The following is a 24,980-nucleotide window of genomic DNA, read 5'->3' on the forward strand; positions in this document are numbered from 1 at the left end:
TATCTGGCCCAAGGACACTTAAACACGCAACGGCAACGGTGACCGTTGTCTTATCTTTGGTTGCCCCTTTTTTTGATCCACTCTGACATAGTTCATAACTCACTTTCCTTGATCATAAACATCATAAACTTTAAGATCAAGTAAGATATTAAGCTTGAGGGTCATGCTTCATCTGCCACAGTGGTAACACATGTTCACTGTCCATCCGTCTTCCAAGGTGGTCTTATGGCTAGGGATGGGAATCGATAACCGGTTTTTGTTGAGAACCAGTTCCCAGTGTTTCAATTCCTTGGAATCGTTTGCCTTTTTTGCAAACGATTCCCTTATCAATTCCAGTGGGCGCGAATGATGTCACCCCGCACGTTGCGTAACTACGCAACGTGCGCATTCGCGCCCAGCAGGAAAACATGGTGACAAAGCGGCATAAACGCTCGAAGGTTTGGTTACATTTTACCAAAAAGGATGACAACAGGGCGACTTGCAATGTGGACATTCCAACAAAGGGAAGAAACTGTTAGGGCTCGGCCGGTTGGGCTTTCCTCCGCAACCCGGTCGCGCTGGGAGCACGGAGTCAGCGCAGCGCGTGGCCAGAAGAGCTGCACGCTCGGCGATAAGGACGAGCCGGGCGCACTCCGGCGGACTACTAGTCTACCGCTAGCTTTTCCTTTCATCAAGGCAGGATGTCACCGAGCAGTGAAGTTTGTGGTGTTGAACTAGTTACTGGACATTCTTGTGTAATTGCCACAGAATAATTTGTTGTATTTAGTTAATTTTTACAGAAGAATATTTAATTTATTATTATTATTTTATATTAAATACATATTTTATATTACAAATAATTTTGCGGGGACCCTCTGGCACCACCGAGGAGCCCAAGGCTGGGGGCATCTTAAGACCTCACTTGTATTTTTTTGTTCAAAGATATAAAACAAAGTTGATGCTAATCTACCTGTTGGTTCTCCTTTTTTCCAAATGAGAATCGATAAACAAAATCGAAAATGGAATCGGAATTGGAAAAATCTTATCAATTCCCAACCCTACTTATGTATGGCGCTTTTACACTAGTACCTACCTGTACTCAGCCCGACTCGACTCGGCTCGCCTCAGTTTTGCACTTTTCCACTAGGGGTCTAACATGCTGACTAGATACTTTTCTGTAACTGGGTGATTCTTCAATTAAGGGAGTTTTTCTGTCCCCAGGGTAGATTTTCAAGAAAAAAATGCTTTTTAGAAAAAACAATTATTGCATTTGTTAAAGTTAGGTTGTAGTAGCTATGAAAAAAATAACTGTGTCTCAATGATGACATTTTAATACTTTTTCAGTGTTTTGAAAATTGAAATGTGCAAGAATTTCACTGTTTTGGGTTTGTCCCCAACCCAGACTTTTTGACATCCCCTCTATAATAAAGCAATAAAAAGTGCTAAATTCATTAAAACTTTACTTTGCATTTCCTTGTAACAACTTAAAAAGGCATTTTTCAAATTCATATAATTTATATTTGTTCAATTTGCAATTTATTTATAGTTAAATATCGCTGTCCCTCATACATCTGTCATTACCATCTGTGAGAAAGTGAGCAACCCCTCCCCTTCTCACCCTCACCGGACATTTTTTTAATGTGTGTGTCAGAGTGGAGGATTGGGCGTGGTCTGCGGGGGAGCAGCACACAGGTGTGCCTGGTTCTTCTAATTGGAGCCCACCTGTGTCCAATCAACCTCTCCTCCCAACCAGGGTTTATAAACAGCAGCTGCATACCGGAAGAGGAGGCGGCTGAATGGAGGAAGCTTGTTGCGAGGCTATGCCCCATTGTGGTTTTTTTCCAGAATACAGATTTTGCCTTCCGCCTGTATGTCTGTTTTTTACACAAAATAAAAAGCCTTATTTTTTGGCATTCTACGCTCTGCAAGGTTCTTTTTACACCTCATCACCCAGCTCCAGTTTTGCCTTGTCCCCTTGTACGTGGGGAGGCCGCTCTGGTTCCTCACATTTGGTGTCAGGAGTGGGATCTTTGGCGCCACCTGAAAACTGGAGAGAAGAGGTGGGAAGCGACGCCGTGGGTTTGGCGGAGTCTGGGAGACCCGGTGACCAGCAGGAGTCTGGGAGACCCGGTGACCAGCAGGAGTCTGGGAGACCCGGTGACCAGCAGGAGTCTGGGAGACCCGGTGACCAGCAGGAGTCTGGGAGACCCGGTGACCAGCAGGAGTCTGGGAGACCCGGTGACCAGCAGGAGTCTGGGAGACCCGGTGACCAGGAGGAGGTCTGTAACCGGCAGGAGGCGTCTTCGGATACCGGGAGGATGCGTCTTCGGATACCGGGAGGATGCGTCTTCGGATACCGGGAGGATGCGTCTTCGGATACCGGGAGGATGCGTCTTCGGATACCGGGAGGATGCGTCTTCGGATACCGGGAGGATGCGTCTTCGGATACCGGGAGGATGCGTCTTCGGATACCGGGAGGAGGCGTCCTCGGATACCGGGAGGAGGCGTCCTCGGATACCGGGAGGAGGCGTCCTCGGATACCGGGAGGAGGCGTCCTCGGATACCGGGAGGAGGCGTCCTCGGATACCGGGAGGAGGCGTCCTCGGCAACTGGGAGGAAGCGTCCTCGGATACCGGGAGGAAGCGTCCTCGGCAACTGGGAGGAAGCGGCCGGCAACCGGAGGAAATGGCCGTTTTCCTGTCTCGCAACGGGGTTGGCGAGACTCCAGAGGGGGAGGGAAGTGTGAGAAAGTGAGCAACCCCTCCCCTTCTCACCCTCACCGGACATTTTTTTAATGTGTGTGTCAGAGTGGAGGATTGGGCGTGGTCTGCGGGGGAGCAGCACACAGGTGTGCCTGGTTCTTCTAATTGGAGCCCACCTGTGTCCAATCAACCTCTCCTCCCAACCAGGGTTTATAAACAGCAGCTGCATACCGGAAGAGGAGGCGGCTGAATGGAGGAAGCTTGTTGCGAGGCTATGCCCCATTGTGGTTTTTTTCCAGAATACAGATTTTGCCTTCCGCCTGTATGTCTGTTTTTTACACAAAATAAAAAGCCTTATTTTTTGGCATTCTACGCTCTGCAAGGTTCTTTTTACACCTCATCACCCAGCTCCAGTTTTGCCTTGTCCCCTTGTACGTGGGGAGGCCGCTCTGGTTCCTCACACCATCACACTCAACATTTTAGAGAGCAATAAAGTTTTTACAAACAGTTACTTACATTGTTGCATGCAAATTAGATGCTCCAGAGGAACATTCCCAGACATGAGGCAGAAGCCTGATTTTTTGATGCTCACATATGTAAGTAATTTGATGTTTTATACACCCTGATCTGAGAGTAGGTTTATTAGGCGTCATTACCAAACAAGTCACTAGTTGAGTATTTTAATTCATTAATAGGAGATTTCCATTTATTTACATATATTCAGTGTACAGTGTGCCTAGCTAACCAGTTAGCTTAGCTAATCAAAAAAATTTGCCAACATTTTCTGCAAAGAGTGAGAATTGTCATTACCATCACGTGTCATTACCATCACAAAAGTGACTGTGATGGTAATGACTATCAGTGATGGTAATGACAATTTATCTGTTAATCACCTTATAACTAGAATATATTAGCTTAATTTACCATGCATTACTTTACTATGATACATAATTGAACAGTGACAAACCATAATTTACATTATTTTTGTTTGAAGATGTCAACATGGCCCCAGCTAAACCAGCTCAACGGTCAAAGAAATACAGAGACAAAATCAAGGAAGATCCTGAGAAATATCAGCAATATCTTGAAAGAGAAGAAGAGATACAAAAAAAGAAAAGAGACAGGAAAATTGAAAGCCATCTCACAATTATCAAAGCGGGAACAAAGATGCAGGAGACGACAGTGGAAAGTTAATCAAAGAAACAGTAGGGCCAGTAATAATTCTGCAGTGTCTGTACAACCGCCCGGATGAGCCATCCAGTGTGATGTGGCTTCTACGAGCCAATAAGATTCGGCGCGTTTTTGTTACGTAACCAAAATGTAAACCACGCCCACAACTATAAAACCATGTAACTGCATGCGAGCGTCCGACATCGCACGTCGCACTGCGTGACATCAGACGCTCTCTGTCCATCTCCCTCCAGCAGCTGCCACTTTATTGAGGTTTTTGTAGGGATATTGAGGAGGAATCATAGAGATAACTTCTCATTTCAACTAACTGGATCAGCCGTTCCTCATCCGTGACCATTTCCTACAGCGCTTTCAACCGGCTTTCAAACGGCTTTCAACCGACTTTCAACCGGCTTTCAACCGACATTCAACCGGCTTTCAACCAGCTTTCAACCGGCTTTCAACCGGCTTTCAATGCGAGCAACAGGAAGAAAATAGAAGCAGGGCCAACAAATGTTCAGCTCAAAACGGCGCACTGCGTCGTGCTGCGTCGCTGCGGACAGTTAGGACAGTCCAATAGAAAATAAAGACATGGAATTGATTTTGTCGCTGGCGCTCGCTCGCATCGCATAAAGCCTGAATTATGGTTCCGCGTTAAATCGACGCAGAGCCTACGGCGTAGGGTACGGCGTAGGGTACGGCGTAGGGTACGGCGTAGGGTACGGCGTAGGGTACGGCGTAGGGTACGGCGTAGGGTACGGCGTAGCCTACGGTGCGCGTCGCCGCGTACCTTATGCCGTAGGCCAGGGGTGGGCAATCCTGGTCCCCGAGGGCCGGTGTCCTGCATGTTTTAGATGTTTCCCTGCTTTAACACACCTGATTCTAATTAATCATCGTCATCAGCTTGTCATCCAGGGCTGCACAATTCTGTTTATGACACGTCACTTGTATCATGATCCAATGAAGCAGGGAAACATCTAAAACCTGCAGTGACACCGGCCCTCGAGGACCAGGATTGCCCACCCCTGCCGTAGGCTCTGCGTTGGTGTAACGCAGAACCATAAATCAGCCTTAACTTTGCCGGCTGGAGCTTCCGCCATTTTTTCGTAGCGGTGTATCGCGTCATTCAAGCAGCCAATCAGCACAGTGCCTCATTATCATAGCCCCGCCCACTCAGAATCCCACATAGAAAATTAGGTTAGAAACGGTAAAGATAAAGATATGGCCCAGAGGCTGAATTTCCAATTTATTTAGAAAAAACAATCAAAAGCTTGTTTTTAAGACGTTCAAGGCCTGTTTAAAAAAGACATTAAATGCCATAATAGATCCCCTTTAATATGGGTCACACCACTGTTGCTGTGCATGAATTAAAATGCTACACACTAATTTGAGAGTGCTGAAATCTTTATTTTCTATTTTATCATTTTTGGATTGACACCCATCATATGGGAAATTTGAGTTGAGCATGCCAATTCTCTTGTTTGATCCTTTTTTATGTCAGAATTGAACCAGCCGGCCCGAAGAAGATATTATTACATAGGCAATGCTGTGGTAGTTTACCAAATGATTAATTTTAGTGGAAGGTTAAGTGTTCACAAGGTGTTGTTTTTAAAAAGTAGTATTTTCTTTATCTTTCTTGTCAAAAAAACAACAAAAAAAACACCAGTGTTCATTTTTATGTCATTACCAAAACATGTTGTCATTACCGGAATACATTGTCATTACCGTCACAATACACTTTTTGACAGAAAATGTTGCTTTTTTGTTAACTTGGGTTTTACCTCAATCATTGTGGTAATGTTTAATTGTCTAAATTTGCATTTTATGAAAAAATATGCATTGCAATTCAAATATTCTCATTAGTATGCAATATTTCATTGTTGAGACAAGGCAATATATTAAAAGGTTAGAGAAAACATGGTGTTAAAATGTATTTTAAATGTACTTACAAATATTTAGAACATGATTTTTAAAGAGCATGTTTTGTACTTACTGGAATGATTGTGAAAACTTTGCTTGTCAAATCATTTTGTTTTAAAATCAGTGTTTTGTGTTTGTGATGGTAATGACATTTTACTGTGACAACTTTGAAAAAAGCATCATAATATCAAAATTATCATCAAGTACAATCAAAGCTATGCTAAGATCTTTGTTCCAGACCAATTGATAAACCTTTTGAAATAGAGAAAACAGAGATTAAAGAACTTTTTTTTTTCCAAATTCCAAAAGTCAAAAGTGCCCCTAATTGAAGAATCACCCAACTACTCTGCTGAGGTTCTAAGCGGCTGAGTCGGCTGTATCTGACATCATCACACTACAGGCCACCGATTGGTCGGGGGGTTGGAGTCAGACGTCTGAGTCTGGAGGCGGAAATCAGCGAAAGGGCGACTCGCGGCTTTTTGTTCATTTTATTCAACAGGCAATGGCAGCGTCTGTTTCTTGATCCAACTCTGGGCTGCAGATGTTCATAAACCTGGTGGCTGAGGAGAGAATTAAAAAGGGATCTAGACGGAGATAAGGAACGACCAGATCCACCAGGAGCTCTGTCACTTCATAGCTGCTCGCGGCTCACAGCTGACTTTTCAGCAGCGCCGAGACAAACTAAATAAAAAAAAAAAAACGTTGCCGCTTTAAGCTTCTCTCCCTCTCATTTTTTAACTTGATATCAAACACAAGCCACAGACTCAGCAGCACATCTATCATCTCCTCCATGTTCTACATCTTTAGTGTTGTTGTCTTCTTTGTTTAGATCACACAATCAAATACGTCACAGCAGCTTCTCTCCAACCTCCTACTTCTGATCTGGGTATTGAAAAGAAACGAGGGCAAGGGGAGTCGAGTCGAGACAAGTAGGTACAAGTGTAAAAGCGCCACTAGTTCATCAGCTCAGTACTATGAGTCCTAAAGGTTTCGCAGTGACCCACTTTTTCTGAACTTGTGTGGGAGGAAGACATCAAGGTCCTTTTCTGCTTCCCTTTCACTCTTCTTCAGTCTAAAACATATGACTCCATGAAAAGAAAAAAATAATCTTCCCCCGTATATGTGCTTATTTTTCAGTGTGATTTACACCTTTTTAGCAAAAACAAGACTGACCAATGGGGTAGAAAACTTTAGGCCTCTTCAAGACATGTCTGGAGAAAGTGATGAAACTGTGTAACTATGATCATCCTGACTGTGGAGGAATGGTAGCCGTCAATGCACACTCCGCTCACAGATATTTATATTTTACAGACATTTATAAAACTGCAGCTGAATTGGGTCAAGATATTAAACTGTAATGTGGGTCCAACTCTCTGACATTAACAGAAACTTTTCCAGTTCTGTGTAGGAAGCACTCTTTTTTTTTTTTTACTTTTCAGTGCAAGTCGTTCTTGTGCTTTTGGTTGTTCATAACAAGTGATACTGTACTCTCTGAACTTTTTAGAAATGAAGACGAGTCAGCGTTGAGCTTTGATAAATGATTCTCTTCGTAGTATAATTTGAGATGTTTCATCAAGCGGAATACCAGAGATGACGGCCTCCTTCGTGCCTCGCGGGCTTGTATTTGGTGCTCACTGAATGAATCAGATGGTTCACTCTTCCTCCTCTCCGCCTCGCTGTCCTTCATGTCGTCTCTTAGCCCTCCCTGTGCCGGCGACCCAGAGTTGGCAGGACTTTGGTATAAACAGATCTGCCTCTACATGACTGTCAAAGAAATGTACCCAAGCTCATTATCCCCCTCTCAAACCAAGTAGAACCATAAATAAAGAAATGGGCAGTGTGAGAGCTGTGAGCGGCGAATTTGAAATTCCCCCCAGCTTTACTTTAATGCGTCATCTCAGCAAGTATCAGACACACCTGAGTGTGTGTGTCTCACAGTCTTGCATCAGTACAGATATTTTAGGTGACAGGACCAGATTTGATCTACTCGAGCACTGATATTCTGAGCTCTGATGTCTTCACGGGCCAAATTAAGGTCAAAAAAATGGGCTTAACTTGGGTTTATTATACAGGACTGTCTCAGAAAATTAGAATATTGTGATAAAGTTCTTTATTTTCTGTAATGCAATTAAAAAAACCAAAATGTCATACATTCTGGATTCATTACAAATCAACTTAAATATTGCAAGCCTTTTATTATTTTAATATTGCTGATTATGGTTTACAGTTTAAGATTAAGATTCCCAGAATATTCAAATTTTTTGAGATAGGATATTTGAGTTTTCTTAAGCTGTAAACCATAATCAGCAATATTAAAATAATAAAAGGCTTGCAATATTTTAGTTGATTTGTAATGAATCCAGAATGTATGACATTTTTAGGGCCCGAGCACTAGGAATGGGTGATATTTTACCGTTCACGATAAACCGTCAAAAAAATTCCTCATGATAAGAATTTGTATCTCACGGTAAAAACGATAAATTCCCGTTGATGTTTTTGTGTAAAACTGATTTATGGTTCTGTGTTAAATCCACGCACAACGTACGTGAAGGAAGGAAGGAAGGAAGGAAGGAAGGAAGGAAGGAAGGAAGGAAGGAAGGAAGGAAGGAAGGAAGGAAGGAAGGAAGGAAATATGAGCCTGAAAGAAAGAAAGAAAGAAAGAAAGAAAGAAAGAAAGAAAGAAAGAAAGAAAGAAAGAAAGAAAGAAAGAAAGAAAGAAAGAAAGAAAGAAAGAAAGAAAGAAAGAAAGAAAGAAAGAAAGAAAGAAAGAAAGAAAGAAATGAGCCAAGAAAGAAAGAAAGAAAGATTCCTGTTGCGTTTTTGTATGGGTATTTTTTTATCGTTATCAGGATAAATGCCAGAAATTATCGTGATACATTTTTTAGTCCATACCGCCCATCCCTACCGAGCACTGAAAGTGCGAGGACCCTATTGTATCTGTGATGTTTATTATTAGGGCCCGAGCACTTGCAGTGCGAAGGCCCTATTGTATTTGCAGGAATTTTTATTATTAGGGCCCGAGCACTTGCAGTGCGAAGGCCCTATTGTATTTGCAGGAATTTTTAGGGCCCGAGCACCTTCAGTGCGAAGGCCCTATTGTATCTGTAGGAATTCTTCGCGTTATTATTAGGGCCCGAGCACTTGCAGTGCGAAGGCCCTATTGTATTTGCAGGAATTTTTATTATTATTAATATTATTATTATTTTTCTTCTGACAAAGTGATGGCCTTTTTGGCCCCCTTAACATGCCCAAAAAGTCACCAAATTTTGCACCCAAGTCAGGCCTGGCGAAAAATTTGATATTTCATGGTTTGCATTAATGGGCGTGGCAAAATGGCTCAACAGCGCCCCCTTGAAAACTTTGTGCCTCAAGCCCCACGATACGGTTTGACGTACATGCACGAAAATCGGTACACACCTGTATCATGGGACAACTTAAAGAAAAGTCTCTTGCCGTCATGCCCGAAACCGAACAGGAAGTCGGCCATTTTGAATTAATCGGGTCATTTTGGCGAAATTTATGCCATTCCTTCGGCAGTTAATTCAGCCCGAACCGTAACGTGCACCTAGGTGTATTATACATCAAAATGTGCGTCTCCCTCCTGCGACCACACGCATTACTTTTCTCTTTCAAAAGCGTTATCGTGGCGACGCTAGACGCCAAAAAGCGCGCCCACCCTTCATCTGATTGGTTCAGACAGAACAAACTTTGCGCCTCAAGCCCCATAATACGGTTTGATGTACATGAACGAAAATTGGTACACTCCTGTATCATGTCGCAACTAAAAGAAAAGTCTCTTGGCGCCATGGCCGAAACCGAACAGGAAGTCGGCCATTTTGAACATTCTGAATTAATTGCGTAATTTTGGAGCAATATATGCCATTCCTTCGAGAGTTAATTCAGCCCGAACCGTATTGTGAACCCAGATGTGTTATACATCAAAATGTGCGTCTCCATCCTGCGACTACACGCATTACTTTTCTCTTTGAAAAGTGTTACCGTGGCGACGCTAGACGCCAACAAGCGCACCCCCCCTTCATCTGATTGGTCCATATTTGATAGTTCCCCAAAAGGCACCAAATTTGGCATGCAAGCCAGGCCTGGCGATAAATTTGATATTTCATGGTTTGCATTAATGGGCGTGGCAAAATGGCTCAACAGCGCCCCCCGGAAAACTTTGTGCCTCAAGCCCCACAATACGGTTTGACGTACATGCACGAAAATCGCTACACATCTGTATCATGGCACAACTTAAAGAAAAGTCTCTTGGAGCCATGGCCGAAACCGAACAGGATGTCGGCCATTTTGAATAAATTGTGTCATTTTGGCGAAATTTATGCCATTCCTTCGGCAGTTAATTCAGCCCGAACCGTAACGTGCACCCAGGTGTGTTATACATCAAAATGTGCGTCTACATCCTGCGACTACACGCATTACTTTTCTCTTTCAAAAGTGTTACCGTGGCGACGCTAGACGCCAAAAGGCGCGCCCCCCCTTCATGTGATTGGTCCATATTTGATAGTTCTCCAAAAGTCACAAAATTTTGCATGCAAGCCAGACTTGGCGATAAATTTGATATTTCATGGTTTGCATTAATGGGCGTGGCCTAACGGCTCAACAGCGCCCCCTAGAATACTTTTATCTGCCATAACTTTTGAATGGTTTGACATAGGAAGTTGTGGGTGGTGTCATGGGACTCTGTAATGAGTCCTTAAGCTTCGTTGGCCTTAATTAGCCCCGCCCCTTCTTCTGATTGGTTGTCCCGATTTTCTGCTATAACATTGGAATGGTTTGACATAGAGAGTCCTGGGTGGTGTCATCAGATTCTTTATGGAGTCCTTGACCTTCATTGGCCAGAATTAGCCCCGCCCCTTCTTCTGATTGGTTGTCCCTTTTTCTGCTATAACTTTTTAATGGTTTGACATAGGGAGTTGTGGGTGGTATCATGGGACTCTGTAAAGAGTTCTTAAGCTTCGTTGGCCTTAATTAGCCCTGCCCCTTCTTCTGATTGGTTGTCCCGATTTTCTGCTATAACATTTTAATTGTTTGACATAGGAAGTCGTGGGTGGTGTCATCAGATTCTGTATGGAGTCCTTGACCTTCATTGGCCTGAATTAGCCCCGCCCCTTCTTCTGATTGGTTGTCCCGATTTTCTGCTATAACTTTTGAATGGTTTGACATAGGAAGTTGTGGGTGGTGTCATTTCTGATATGCTTAAGGGGGGCGGTGGCCGTGAGTGCGAGGGCCCGTTCATCGCTGCTTGCAGCTTTAATTAGGGCCCGAGCACCTTCAGTGCGAAGGCCCTATTGTATCTGTAGGAATTTTTCTTTTTTCTTTCTTTCTTTCTTTCTTTCTTTCTTTCTTTCTTTCTTTCTTCTGACGAAAGGAGGGGCTTTTTGCCCCCCTAAACGTGCCCAAAAAGTCACCAAATTTTGCATGCAAGTCAGGCCTGGCGAAAAATTTGATATTTAATGGTTTACATTAATGGGCGTGGCAAAATGGCTCAACAGCGCCCCCCGGAAAACTTTGTGCCTCAAGCCCCACAATACGGTTTGACGTACATGCACGAAAATCGCTACACACCTGTATCAGTACACAACTTAAAGAAAAGTCTCTTGGCGACATGGCCGAAACCGAACAGGAAGTCAGCCATTTTGAATTAATCGTGTCACTTTGGCGTAATTTATGCCATTCCTTCGGCAGTTAATACGGCCCGAACCGTAACGTGCCCCCAAGTGTGTTATACATCAAAACGTGCGTCTCCATCCTGCGACAACACGCATTACTTTTCTCTTTCAAAAGCGTTACCGTGGCGACGCTAGACGCCAAAAAGCGCGCCCACCCTTCATCTGGTTGGTTCAGACAGAAAAAACTTTGCGCCTCAAGCCCCATAATACGGTTTGACGTACATGAACGAAAATCGGTACACACCTGTATCATGTTGCAACTTAAAGAAAAGTCTCTTGGCACCATGGCCGAAACCGAACAGGAAGTCGGCCATTTTTAACATTCTGAATTAATCGCGTAATTTTGGAGCAATATGAGCCATTCCTTCAAGAATTAATACGGCCCGAACCGTAACGTGCACCCAGGTGTGTTATACATCAAAATGTGCGTCTCCATCCTGCGACTACGCGCATTACTTTTCTCTTTCAAAAGTGTTACCGTGGCGACACTAGATGCCAAAAAGCGCGCCCCCCTTCATCTGATTGGTCCATATTTGATAGTTCCCCAAAAGTCACCAAATTTTGCATGCAAGGCAGGCCTGGCGATAAATTTGATATTTCATGGTTTGTATTAATGGGCGTGGATTGGCTCAACAGCGCCCCCCGGAAAACTTTGTGCCTCAAGCCCCACAATATGGTTTGACGTACATGCACGAAAATCGGTACACACCTGTATCATGTCGCAACTTAAAGAAAAGTCTCTTGGCGCCATGGCCAAAACCGAACAGGAAGTCGGCCATTTTGAATTAATTGTGTAATTTTGGTGCAATTTATGCCATTCTTTCGGCAATTAATACGGCCCAAACCGTAACGTGCAACCAGGTGTGTTATACATCAAAATGTGCGTCTTCATCTTGCGACTACGCGCATTACTTTTCTCTTTCAAAAGTGTTACCGTGGCGACGCTAGACGCCAAAAAGCGTGCCCCCCTTCATCTGATTGGTCCATATTTGATAGTTCTCCAAAAGTCACCAAATTTTGCATGCAAGCCAGGCCTGGCGATAAATTTGATATTTCATGGTTTGCATTAATGGGCGTGGCCTAACGGCTCAACAGCGCCCCCTACAATACTTTTCTCTGCCATAACTTTTGAAAGGTTTGACATAAAGAGTCGTGGGTGGTGTCATGGGACTCGGTATTGAGTCCTTGACCATAATTGGTGAAAATTAGCCCCGCCCCTTCTTCGGATTGGTTGTCCCGATTTTCTGCTATATCTTTTGAATGGTTTGACATAGAGAGTCGTGGGTGGTATCATCAGATTCTGTATGGAGTCCTTGACCTTCATTGGCCTGAATTAGCCCCGCCCCTTCTTCTGATTAGCCCCTTTCACACAGAGATTCCGCAATATTGGTGTAAAGAAGTCCTGCCAATACGCCGCCTTTGTTGGTTCACACAGAACCATACAACGCCGGCATAACGCCGCTTCCGTCTGTAAATTCACACAGCATGCCGGCGTTCCGCAATCAGAGGCGTGACGACAGCGTCAGCGCTGGCCCCGGCTGGCCCCGGCATGCCGGCTGTGTCATTCACACAGACCCCGTTTCGTCTCTGTGACGGCTCTGTGACTACCTCCGCTGCCGGCTTATTGGTGGGGCCACTTGGCCCCCCCATTCCGCCTCCGTGACTTTCACACAGAACAGCGAGGCGGCTTAAAGGCGCAACGTTCCCGCCTCGAACTGGCTGTGTGAAAGGGGCTATTGGCTGTCCCTTTTTTCTGCTATATCTTTTGAATGGTTTGACATAGGAAGTCGTGGGTGGTGTCATTTCTGATATGCTTATGGGGGCGGTGGCCGTGAGTGCGAGGGCCCGTTCATCGCTGCTTGCAGCTTTAATTATTATTATTATTATTTTTCTGACGAAAGGAGGGCCTTTTTGCCCCCCTAAACGTGCCCAAAAAGTCACCACATTTTGCATGCAAGGCAGGCCTGGCGAAAAATTTGATATTTAATGGTTTGCATTAATGGGCGTGGCAAAATGGCTCAACAGCGCCCCCTTGAAAACTTTGTGCCTCAAGCCCCACGATACGGTTTGACGTACATGCACGAAAATCGCTACACACCTGTATCATGGCACAACTTCAAGAAAAGTCTCTTGGAGCCATGCCCGAAACCGAACAGGAAGTCGGCCATTTTGAATTAATTGTGTAATTTTGGCGCAATTTATGCCCTTCCTTCGGCAGTTAATACGGCCCGAACCGTAACGTGCCCCCAAGTGTGTTATACATCAAAATGTGCGTCTCCATCCTCCGACACCACGCATTACTTTTCTCTTTCAAAAGCGTTACCGTGGCGACGCTAGACGACAAAAAGCGCGCCCACCCTTCATCTGATTGGTTCAGACCGAAAAAACTTTGCGCCTCAAGCCCCATAATACGCTTTGACGTACATGAACGAAAATCGGTACACACCTGTATCATGTTGCAACTTAAAGAAAAGTCTCTTGGCGCCATGGCCGAAACCGAACAGGAAGTCGGCCATTTTGAACATTCTGAATTAATCGCGTAATTTTGGAGCAATATATGCCATTCTTTCGAGAATTAATACGGCCCGAACCGTATCGTGCACCCAGATGTGTTATACATCAAAATGTGCGTCTCCATCCTGCGACTACACGCATTACTTTTCTCTTTCAAAAGTGTTACCGTGGCGACGCTAGACGCCCACAAGCGCACCCCCCCTTCATCTGATTGGTCCATATTTGATAGTTCCCCAAAAGGCACCAAATTTGGCATGCAAGCCAGGCCTGGCGGTAAATTTGATATTTTATGGTTTACATTAATGGGCGTGGCAAAATGGCTCAACAGCGCCCCCCGGAAAACTTTGTGCCTCAAGCCCCACGATACGGTTTGACGTACATGCACGAAAATCGCTACAGACCTGTATCATGGCACAACTTCAAGAAAAGTCTCTTGGAGCCATGGCCGAAACCGAACAGGAAGTCGGCCATTTTGAATTAATTGTGTAATTTTGGCGCAATTTATGCCATTCCTTCGGCAATTAATACGGCCCGAACCGTAATGTGCACCCAGGTGTGTTATACATCAAAATGTGCGTCTCCATCCTGGGACTACACGCATTACTTTTCTCTTTCAAAAGTGTTACCGTGGCGACGCTAGACGCCAAAAGGCGCGCCCCCCCTTCATCTGATTGGTCCATATTTGATAGTTCTCCAAAAGTAATCAAATTTTGCATGCAAGTCAGACTTGGCGATACATTTGATATTTCATGGTTTGCATTAATGGGCGTGGCCTAACGGCTCAACAGCGCCCCCTAGAATACTTTTATCTGCCATAACTTTTGAATGGTTTGACATAGGAAGTTGTGGGTGGTGTCATGGGACTCAGTAATGAGTCCTTAAGCTTCGTTGGCCTTAATTAGCCCCGCCCCTTCTTCTGATTGGTTGTCCCTTTTTTCTGCTATAACTTTTTAATGGTTTGACTCCCGCTTCCTGATTCAAACGTCTGCCGGCCCCGCCCCCCGACCAATCAGTGGCGAGTAGGGTGATGACGGCCCCGCCCCCCGACCAATCAGTGGCGAGTAGGGTGATGACGGCCCCGCCCCCCGACCAATCAGCTGTTGTAATGTGGTGACGTTAGAAACAGTCCCGTGCTCAGCCCGGTACCTCGGTAGAATGGTTACAGAAAAAGTAATAATAAAATAGTAGTGTTTTACTAATATTTATACCTTACAAATATTTAAAAAATTAGGAAAAAAAAGTTCTAGACATAATATCGCTATCTTGGTCTGTCCTAATCCAGTAAGTCAAAGTGATGTATCAGCTGAGATATAGCTCAACCAGATCATTGCGGTCTTTGGTGCCAGTGGTTGGGAGTTCAAGCCTGGCAGGATGCTGAAATTTTTGTAAGCAAATTTTGTGTTTTTTTTACATCAAGATGTGCGTCTCTTTCCTGCGACGACGCACATTACTTTTCTCTTTCAAAAGTGTTACCGTGGCGACGCTAGACGTGAAAAAGCGCTCGTCCCCTTCATCTGATTGGTCCATATTTGATAGTTCTCCAAAAGTCACCAAATTTTGCATGCAAGCCAGGCCTGGTGATACATTTGATATTTAATGGTTTGCATTAATGGGCGTGGCCTAACGGCTCAACAGCGCCCCCTAGAATACTTTTCTCTGCCATAACTTTTGAATGGTTTGACATAGGAAGTCGTGGGTGGTGTCATGGGACTCTGTAATGAGTCCTTGACCTTCATTGGCCTGAACTAGCCCCGCCCCTTCCTCTGATTGGTTGTTCCTTTTTTCTGCTATAACTTTTGAATGGGTTGACATAGAGAGTCGTGGGTGGTGTCATTTCTGATATGCTTATGGGGGGCGGTGGACGTGAGTGTGAGGGCCCGTTCATCGCTGCTTGCAGCTTTAATTATTATTATTATTATTTTTCTTCTGACAAAGTGATGGCCTTTTTGCCCCCCTTAACATGCCCAAAAAGTCACCAAATTTTGCACCCAAGTCAGGCCTGGCGAAAAATTTTATATTTAATGGTTTGCATTAATGGGCGTGGCAAAATGGCTCAACAGCGCCCCCTTGAAAACTTTGTGCCTCAAGCCCCACGATACGGTTTGACGTACATGCACGAAAATCGGTACACACCTGTATCATGGGACAACTTAAAGAAAAGTCTCTTGGCGTCATGCCCGAAACCGAACAGGAAGTCGGCCATTTTGAATTAATCGTGTCACTTTGGCGCAATTTATGCCATTCCTTCGAGAGTTAATTCAGCCCGAACCGTATCGTGAACCCAGATGTGTTATACATCAAAATGTGCGTCTCCATCCTGCGACTACACGCATTACTTTTCTCTTTCAAAAGTGTTACCGTGGCGACGCTAGACGCCAACAAGCGCACCCCCCCTTCATCTGATTGGTCCATATTTGATAGTTCCCCAAAAGGCACCAAACTTGGCATGCAAGCCAGGCCTGGCGATAAATTTGATATTTCATGGTTTGCATTAATGGGCGTGGCAAAATGGCTCAACAGCGCCCCCCGGAAAACTTTGTGCCTCAAGCCCCACAATACGGTTTGACGTACATGCACGAAAATCGCTAAACACCTGTATTATGGAAAAACTTAAAGAAAAGTCTCTTGGAGCCATGGCCGAAACCGAACAGGATGTCGGCCATTTTGAATAAATTGTGTCATTTTGGCGAAATTTATGCCATTCCTTCGGCAGTTAATTCAGCCCGAACCGTAACGTGCACCCAGGTGTGTTATACATCAAAATGTGCGTCTCCATCCTGCAACACCACGCATTACTTTTCTCTTTCAAAAGCGTTACCGTGGCGACGCTAGACGCCAACAAGTGCACCCCCCCTTCATCTGATTGGTCCATATTTGATAGTTCTCCAAAAGTCACCAAATTTTGCATGCAAGCCAGACTTGGCGATAAATTTGATATTTCATGGTTTGCATTAATGGGCGTGGCCTAACGGCTCAACAGCGCCCCCTAGAATACTTTTCTCTGCCATAACTTTTGAATGGTTTGACATAGGAAGTTGTGGGTGGTGTCATGGGACTCTGTAATGAGTCCTTAAGCTTCGTTGGCCTGAATTAGCCCCGCTCCTTCTTCTGATTGGTTGTCCCTTTTTTCTGCTATAACTTTTTAATTGTTTGACATAGGAAGTTGTGGGTGGTGTCATGGGACTCTGTAATGAGTCCTTAAGCTTCGTTGGCCTTAATTAGCCCCGCCCCTTTTTCTGATTGGTTGTCCCGATTTTCTGCTATAACTTTGGAATGGTTTGACATAGAGAGTCGTGGGTGGTGTCATCAGATTCTGTATGGAGTCCTTGACCTTCATTGGCCAGAATTAGCCACGCCCCTCCTTCTGATTGGTTGTCCCTATTTTCTGCTATAACTTTTGAATGGTTTGACATAGAGAGTCGTGGGTGGTGTCATTTCTGATACGCTTATGGGGGGCGGTGGCCGTGAGTGCGAGGGCCCGTTCATCGCTGCTTGCAGCTTTAATTATTATTATTTTCCTGACAAAAGGAAGGCCTTTTTGCCCCCCTAAACATGCCCAAAAACTCACCAAATTTTGCACCCAAGTCAGGCCTGGCGAAAAATTTGATATTTAATGGTTTGCATTAATGGGCGTGGTAAAATGGCTCAACAGCGCCCCCTTGAAAACTTTGTGCCTCAAGCCCCACGATACGGTTTGACGTTCATGCACGAAAATCGGTACACACCTGTATCATGGGGCAACTTAAAGAAAAGTCTCTTGGCGTCATGCCCGAAACCGAACAGGATGTCGGCCATTTTGAATTAATCGTGTCATTTTGGCGAAATTTATGCCATTCCTTCGAAAGTTAATTCAGCCCGAACCGTAACGTGCCCCCAAGTGTGTTATACATCAAAATGTGCGTCACCATCCTCCGACCCCACGCATTACTTTTCTATTTCGAAAGCGTTACCGTGGCGACGCTAGACGCCAAAAAGCGTGCCCACCCTTCATCTGATTGGTTCAGACAGAAAAAACTTTGCGCCTCAAGCCCCATAATACGCTTTGACGTACATGAACGAAAATCGGTACACACCTGTATCATGTCGCAACTAAAAGAAAAGTCTCTTGGCACCATGGCCGAAACCGAACAGGAAGTTGGCCATTTTGAACATTCTGCATTAATCGCGTAATTTTGGAGCAATATATGCCATTCCTTCGAGAATTAATTCAGCCCGAACCGTATCGTGAACCCAGATGTGTTATACATCAAAATGTGCGTCTCCATCCTGCGACTACACGCATTACTTTTCTCTTTCCAAAGTGTTACCGTGGCGACGCTAGACGCCAACAAGCGCACCCCCCTTCATGTGATTGGTCCATATTTGATAGTTCCCCAAAAGGCCCCAAATTTTGCACCCAAGCCAGGCCTGGTGATAAATTTGATATTTCATGGTTTTCATTAATGGGCGTGGCCTAACGGCTCAACAGCGCCCCCTAGAATACTTTTCTCTGCCATAACTTTTGAATGGTTTGACATAGAGAGTCGTGGGTGGTGTCATCAGATTCTTTATGGAGCCCTTGACCTTCTTTGGCCTGAATTAGCCCCGCCCCTTCTTCTGATTGGTTGTCCCTTTTTTCTGCTATAACTTTTGAATGGTTTGACATAGAGAGTTGTGGGTGGTGTCATGGGACTCTGTAATGAGTCCTTAAGCTTTGTTAGCCTTAATTAGCCCCGCCCCTTCTTCTGATTGGTTGTCCCGATTTTCTGCTATAACTTTGGAATGGTTTGACATAGAGAGTCGTGGGTGGGGTCATCAGATTCTTTATGGAGTCCTTGACCTTCATTGGCCTGAATTAGCCCCGCCCCTTCTTCTGATTGGTTGTCCCTTTTTTCTGCTATAACTTTTGAATGGTTTGACATAGGAAGTCGTGGGTGGTGTCATGGGACTCTGTAATGAGTCCTTAAGCTTCGTTGGCCTTAATTAGCCCCGCCCCTTCTTCTGATTGGTTGTCCCGATTTTCTGCTATAACTTTGGAATGGTTTGACATAGAGAGTCGTGGGTGGTGTTATCAGATTCTGTATGGAGTCCTTGACCTTCATTGGCCTGAATTAGCCCCGCCCCTTCTTCTGATTGGTTGTCCCTTTTTTCTGCTATAACTTTTCAATGGTTTGACATAGGAAGTCGTGGGTGGTGTCATTTCTGATATGCTTATGGGGGGCGGTGGCCGTGAGTGCGAGGGCCCGTTCATTGCTGCTTGCAGCTTTAATTATTATTATTATTATTCTCGCCGTAAATAAATTGCCTTTTTGGAGGCCTTAAAATGCTGGAAAACTCACCAAATTTTGCACACGCTTCCAGAGTCGCGTAAAATTACGTATTTTATGGGCGACAGGCATGGGTCCACAAGAATGGGCTCTATAGCGCCACCTATTTTATGTTTTTTGACGAGCCCCACAATATGGTTTGACTTACAGCAATGACCTTTATGTGTGTATTATATTAGACAAAGAGTTACAAAAAAGTCTCTTGGACCCATGCTCTAAGTTACACAGGAAGTCCGGCATTTTGAACAGAAAATGTCATTTTTCATGAATTCTGATCATTTCTAGGCCTCGTACTTTAACGAACTCCTCCTAGAGATTTTATCAGATTGGCTCACAACTTGGTTTGTACAATCTAGACACATAGCCGACGCTAAATTGCGAAGCTTTTAAGTTTCTGCCAGAGGGCTTGACCGTAGTGATCCGCCGAAGTTTGAGGTCATTTTTAAGCTTCGCCATCAAACATCAATTGGCTGTAATTCAGCAATACATGATTTGATGTGGTCGAAAACGTATGTGCATGATTGTAGGTTGAGCCTGAACCCATCTATGGTGGAATATTCAGGATCGGTTGTAGCGCCACCTGTTGGCACCAGGAATTGTCATGTCTTCTAGTTTGCATCTGTGCTCCAAACGAGATCAGTTTCTTGATCTCAAAGTTGGTGAGATAATAGGTAAGGCATTGACGATGAGTGACAGAGAAAACTGTAAGTTTGTGTCAAAGGGCGTCGCTGTCAGAGGTTGTCAAATTTCGGGGTCTCGCCATGAACATAAAAGTTGTTGTAACTTAAACATAATTGGTCAGAATGAACCCAAATTCAATACATTTAATCGGGCTTGCATTCTGAACAAGTGGATATGACAATCTTGGATGAACTCCATAGCGCCACCTTTTGGTCAGGTATACATTTTTCATCAAATTATGTGCTTTAGTTGCTGTTTGGTTTATCCAATCTTAATGAAATTGACACATTTGATTGGCAGTAGGTTCCTTGTTGACTGTGTCGCGTATCGTGGTTATTTCTTGAAAGGAATTGGCATTTTTATGTCACTCTGTATTTCTGGAAAAATATTAATTAAAAATCAAAGATTTTGTGTAAGGAAAATCAAATGACAGTTTCAGATAGCTTACAACAGGACTAAAAAATCATACACTGTAACATATTGTTTTTGAAAAACTTGGTCACTCTAAAAATTTAAAAAATGAACTAATAACGTAAAAAGCTATGTCTTTGTCAATAAATGTCATAGACATATGGGACTTCATAAGTATATTGTTTACTGTATTTTGAAAATGTCCTGTGATTTTGATAAACCTAATCATTAGACGTGATTTTAAATGAATATTTATGTGTGATCAGACTGTGTCTCAGTCAGATCCAGCAGGACTGCTGCCGCTGAGAAGACTGCTGCACCAGCACTGGGAGGGGAGGGGAGGGGTTGAGCTCCCGCGGGGGGAAGGTGGGGGGATGAGTGCAGTTTGGAATGCGCGCGCAGCTCTTCGGGGGAGGGGGGGTGGGGCGCGGCCGCCATCTTGGACCGGGCGCCGATCGATGCGGCCGCCATCTTGGACAGGGCATTATCATTTCTACTGAGCAAGGTTTCTCCCGGACTATAATCATTCATAACTCTCAGACTCTTTACCCGATTTCCACACAGTTTGGTTTGTACAAACGGCAGAGATGTAGTTATGATACAGGATGCTGTCACACGTTAAAAATACGTACATTTATTCTGAAAGACTTTGTATTATGCTCTTTTACAAAGACATATGGTTTTTGTATAAATTGTATAAGGAAATAAGTTTGATTGTTTATTTGAATTTATTTTAAGAGGAGAGGGGTGTGTTGTTGTATTTATATATATATATTTATTTATTTATTTAGTTGAGAGTGAGAGTGACCTCATGCAAATATCTGAGATTAATTCCAATATCTGCTCAACAAACCACTTGCTCAGAAGTTGTTGTCTGTGTTTTGAAATATGTATACACTGTTGACATCCCACTTGCATTGGTTGTCGCTGTCTTGCCTGTCTCACTCACTGTTTTTTTTTTTGTTTGAGTCATTTTTCTTTCTTTTCTATTATTATCATAGCCTGTAATTCCTGTATATAATCGAATTGAATCAATGTATTTTACAATTAGCTGTGATGTACAATAATTGTCATTAAAACCGATAATATTCCTATTTGTTTTAATTGAAATGAGAGAAAAACATTTAATTTTATTAAAATAGAAAAATAATATTTATAGCTTATAGGCTATAAAAATAATGTTCATTAAAGCAGTATATAAATACCATGTTATAGCTATCTGTTTATTTTCATATAAAAGTACGTTTTTCAATGTTTATAATTATTCACAAGTATGCAGTGTTATAACTACATCTCTGACGTTCATAACAAACTAAACTGTTAGAAAATCTTTAAAGGGGGACCTATTATGAAAAACACGTGTTTTCTTGTTTTAACATATTTAAAGTGGTCTCCCCTCAGCCTGCCAACACAGAAAAGATGAAATCCTCCACAGCAAAGATGCGTCCGCACGTAAGTTGCAGTTCACTTTCAGGCTACACAGTGTAAATATGCAGCCTATAAACCCTGGCCGATGGCCGTTAAATAAAAATAAGGATTGAGATTTTAAAATTATTGATTTATAAGACACTTTATTATAATCAGTACTCGAGTTGAGGGGGGATGAGGGGGATTTCCCCCCTGAAATAAAAACGGTCCAAATCATCCCCCTGTAAAACTGCCATCACCCCTTTCCATCCGTTATGTCATTTCATCAATGAATGTGGTTTTACTGCTATTTCAACATTTAGAGTCATCACCATAAAAATAACACCAGAAAAATAACTTATTTGACAATTTTCACCTGTTTCAAGTAAATGTTCACTTGAAATAAGTAGAAAAATCTGCCAATGGGACAAGATTTATCTTCTCATTACAAGCAAAACAATCTTGTTCCACATGCAGATTTTTCTACTTATTACAAGTGAAAATCTACTTGAAACAGGTGAAAATTGTTGTTTTTTCCAGTGATGAGTCTTGTTTTAAGTGTAATGAGATTTTTTTACTAAAATGAGACATTTTAACTAGAAATAAGACAAATATTCTTGTTAAGATTTAGAGTTTTTGCAGTGATCAATTTTACTTATCCTGTGAAGGACAGAGTCATATTGATAAGTTCAGAAAAGTGTTTTTATTGTTGTGTTTTGATGTATTTGATGTAAGCCCAGTGGATATTTAAAGCTTACAGAAGGCTGCATTTAACTGCTGCTATGTCATTCCTGCAGTATTTCTGCAGGTGTTTTGGTCACTGCTATTATTTGTAATATATTATATTATTTGTAATCAGCACAATTATCTGTATCCATATGATAAAATCCACCATCCCCCCTGATTTCTTTTTTTTTACAACTCGAGTACTGATTTTAATTATTTACTGATTTTGAAATTATTTATTTGGGCAACAAATGGGATAGCCTATAATCATTCAATTAGTATGTATATGAATACAAGGCCAAATCAAGTGAGACAAAGGCTACACTATCTTCCTGTATGAACTATACGTGTATGAAAAAACACTGTAGGCATATTGGCTGTTCAAAGGTGGTGATGGTGATGACACCAGTCCTGCTGTTGCTTCAGGTATTAACGTTTTACTACCTCCTCTCGAAACACTGAGCCAGGCCTGGTGAAAAATTTGATATTTAATGGTTTGCATTAATGGGCGGGACCTAATGGCTCAACAGCGCCCTCTAGAAAACTTTGTGCCTCAAGCCCCACAATACGGTTTGACGTACATGCACGAAAATCGGTACACACCTGTATCATGTCGCAACTTAAAGGAAAGTCTCTTGGCACCATGGCCGAAACCGAACAGGAAGTCGGCCATTTTGAACATTTTGAATTAATCGTGTAATTTTGGCGCAATTTATGCCATTTCTTCGGTCATTAATACGGCCCGAACGTAACGTGCAACCAGGTGTGTTATACATCAAAACGTGCGTCTCCATCCTCCGACACCACGGATTACTTTTCTCTTTCAAAAGTGTTACCGTGGCGATGCTAGACGGCAAAAAGCGCGCCCACCCTTCATCTGATTGGTTCAGACAGAAAAAACTTTGCGCCTCAAGCCCCATAATACGGTTTGACGTACATGAACAAAAATCGGTACACACCTGTATCATGTCGCAACTTAAAGAAAAGCCAGGCCTGTCGATACATTTGATATTTCATGGTTTGCATTAATGGGCGTGGCCTAACGGCTCAACAGCGCCCACTAGAATACTTTTCTCTGCCATTACTTTTGAAAGGTTTGACATAAAGAGTCGTGGGTGGTGTCATGGGACTCGGTATTGAGTCCTTGACCATAATTGGCGAAAATTAGCCCCGCCCCTTCTTCTGATTGGTTGTCCCTATTTCCTGCTATAACATTTGAATGTTTTGACATAGAGAGTCGTGGGTGGTGTCATGGGACTCTGTAATGAGTCCTTGACCTTCATTGGCCTGAATTAGCCCCGCCCCTTCTTCTGATTGGTTGTCCCTTTTTTCTGCTATAACTTTTGAATGGTTTGACATAGGAAGTCGTGGGTGGTGTCATTTCTGATATGCTTATGGGGGGCGGTGGCCGTGAGTGCGAGGGCCCGTTCATCGCTGCTTGCAGCTTTAATTGTTTTTGTAATTGCATTACAGAAAATCACAATATTCAAATTTTCTGAGACAGTCCTGTAAGTGTTCTAGTAACATGTTTTAAGGGCTCACTGGGTATGACTTAAAATCCCAAAGAAAATGCATGTTTGGGAAATATTTGATGGATATGAGCTTGCATGTAGGCATCAGGTCTCACATTGAATCCATGTGGTCAATCAAGACATACTCAGGTACCAGAAACATTTTGGTTTCCCCACAGATGCATTCTGTCCTTTTGGCTCAGTTATGGTATCAGTAGGAGTTGTGCGGGACAGAAGTGGTTCACAAGTCATGAATTGGGTCTGACTGAAGTGCTACATCTGGTTTTCTGGTCTCCATTGTGATCCTCCATCCAGAAAGGGAAGAAAATTACGCCTCTTCAGATAACCACTAAGCACAGGCTTCAAAAGTGACCCGAATCTCCATTAACCCCAATGACGCATTAGTCACACTGGTTTCTGAAGAGCGGATTTGAAGCCTCTTTTTCTGCACACTGCTTGTAGCCATGTTGCCACGGAGGCCGTCGGGCACAAAACCCACCGTGTGTCAATCAAAGTTAGCTGTGGCAAATTCCCGACAAAATACAGAGCTGCTTGCAGGCATTCACAGCAGGATATACCATTTAACATGTGGATTGGATGGTAAAATCAAAAATGAATATTGTGTTCAGCCGATGCTTGGTTGATACAAACTGCTGAGTGTTTCAGTAGGTTGGTTAGCATGACGATTACAGACTGTCAATCAATCATATTAGGAACAGATTATTGCTTTACATCAATTCTCCTTACGTGGTACAAAATAATCCACCCCCCTCAAAGTTGTCATTGATTATCAAACAATTTCACAATTATTTCTGCTCTGATGTTGGACATTATAACATGGATGTTATGGCTAGTGAGTGGGACCCAAGCGCACAGCAACGAGGAGACGTAAGTTTGGTGAAGCCCGGGGGCGTATTTATTTAAGAGGCCAAAAGCAGTGATGAGGAAGTTGGAGTGGGGTGTGGG

Source organism: Cololabis saira, chromosome 1, assembly GCF_033807715.1.
Source record: "Cololabis saira isolate AMF1-May2022 chromosome 1, fColSai1.1, whole genome shotgun sequence".
Classification (NCBI taxonomy): Eukaryota; Metazoa; Chordata; class Actinopteri; order Beloniformes; family Belonidae; genus Cololabis; species Cololabis saira.